Raw genomic sequence first — 2,146 nt, 5'->3', positions numbered from 1 at the left:
GGGTATATGCCTAGGAGTGGTATAGCTGGATCCTCAGGTAATGCTATGTCCAATTTTCTGAGGAACTGCCACACTGATTTCCAAAGTGGTTGCACCATCTTGCAGTCCCACCAACAATGGAGGAGTGTTCCTCTTTCTCCACACCCTCGCCAGCATCTACTATCACCTGAGTTTTTAATCTTAGCCATTCTGACTGGTGTGAGATGGAATCTCAGGGTTGTTTTAATTTGCATTTCCCTGACGACTAAGGATACTGAACATTTCTTTAGGTGCTTCTCAGCCATTCGAGTTTCTTCCATTGAAAATTCTTTGTTAAGCTCTATACCCCATTTTTTAATAGGGTTATTTGGTTGTCTGGAGTCTAATTTCTTGAGTTCTTTGTATATATTGCATATTAGCCCTCTATCAGATGAAGGATTGGTAAAGATCTTTTCCCAATTTGTTAGTTGTCGTTTGTCCTATTGACAGTGTCCTTTGCCTTACAGAAACTTTGCAATTTTATGAAGTCCCATTTGTCAATTCTTGATCTTAGAGCATATGCCATTGGTGTTCTGTTCAGGAACTTTTCCCCTGTGCCCAAGTATTTGAGGCTCTTCCCCACCTTCTCTTCTATTAGTTTCAGTGTATCTGGTTTTATGTGGAGGTCCTTTATCCACTTAGACTTGAGCTTTGTACAAGGAGATAAGAATGGATCAATTTTCATTCTTCTACATGTTGTCCTCCAGTTGAACTGCAGAGTGAAAAATTATAGATACTGGGTATATAGTATTTTTTTTTCAGTTTTTGTGGTTTTATTTAAACACAAAACATGCACGCAAGCCATCTATTCATTTTCTTCGCTGCATAGCCTGGCGTTAGGATTGGTGACTCTGATGGCCAGCTGTGCTGCTCTTTCTACGCGATGGCTTTTCGGTTCTTAGAAGACACATTGTGAGCAATCTCAGCACAGTAAGATTTGTTGCACATCAGCAGCACTTCCAGCTCCTTGACGTTGTGGACCAGAAACTTCCGGAAGCCGCTAGGAAGCATGTGCTTGGTTTTCTTGTTGCTCCCATAACCAATGTTGGGCATCAAGATCTGGCCCTTGAATCTTCTCCGAACCCTGTTGTCAATGCCTCTGGGTTTCCGCCAGTTTCGCTTAATTTTCACATATCGGTCTGACTGGTGCCTGATGAACTTCTTGGTCCTCTTTTTGACGATCTTGGGCTCCACCAGAGGCCGGAGGGCAGCCATGATGCCGCAAAAGAGATGGCAGCCACCTCGCAGGCAGCGCCGAGGAAGAAGCTATAGTATTCTTTTTATACATATAAAATATTCTTTAGGCTTTCTTTATAAAGACATGGAGAAACCGAGCCATGAAACAAGTTAAGAATGTGGACAGGCTAGTTACGGGAACTGGCTAGAATGCAAGTTAGCCAAGCTGAGAACCGCAGTGACAGGGCAAGGCCGAAGTAACAGGGCAGGACCACATTCTTGAGAAAGGTAAGCATACAGAGTTTTCACCTGATCCTGACTCACGTAGCTTGGGTTCCTTTGGAATGTTCCACTATTTTTATGTTATGCCACCTCAACAACCCCTCACCCCCTCCCCATTCCTTGGTTTGTGGTTTTTCCCTTTAAAAACCCCTCTCAAACTGGCTGTCAGGGTCAATTCAGCTCCTGCATGGGCATACGAATTGACCGGCAGCTAGCTGTCACACACCCTAATAAACCTCGCTATTGCTCCAGTACATGGTGTCTTGAGCAGATTACTGGGTGGTCGCCACTTTCTGAGACTTGAGTGAGGGTGTCCCCTCTGCGGAGGTCTTCAGAACCAGCACCATTTGTTGAAAATGCTAAACCCAGGATAGCGAAAACTATTCTCAACAATAAAAGAACTTCTGGAGGAATCACCATCCCTGACCTCAAGCTGTACTACAGAGCAATAGTGATAAAAACTACCTGGTATTGGTACAGAGACAGGCAGGAAGATCAATGGAATAGAATTGAAGACCCAGAAATGAACCCACACTCCTATGGTCACTTGATCTTTGACAAAGGAACTAAAACTGTCCAGTGGAAAAAGGACAGCATTTTCAACAAATGGTGCTGGGAGATATGCTTAATATATAATAATATATACCTGTTGCAGGATATTATGTTGCAG

The 2,146-nt window shown here is 43.4% G+C and overlaps 1 pseudogene; it reads right to left on the bottom strand.

The window, feature by feature from the left end:
• Positions 1-879: 879 nt before the first annotated feature.
• On the bottom strand, positions 880-1,248 carry LOC114614866 (annotated as a pseudogene).
• Positions 1,249-2,146: the final 898 nt, after the last annotated feature.

Source organism: Grammomys surdaster, unplaced genomic scaffold, assembly GCF_004785775.1.
Source record: "Grammomys surdaster isolate TR1022 unplaced genomic scaffold, NIH_TR_1.0 126531, whole genome shotgun sequence".
In the NCBI taxonomy this organism is placed as follows: domain Eukaryota; kingdom Metazoa; phylum Chordata; class Mammalia; order Rodentia; family Muridae; genus Grammomys; species Grammomys surdaster.
Note: the sequence above shows the minus strand (reverse complement) of the source record. Positions and strands in the feature narration are given on the sequence as shown.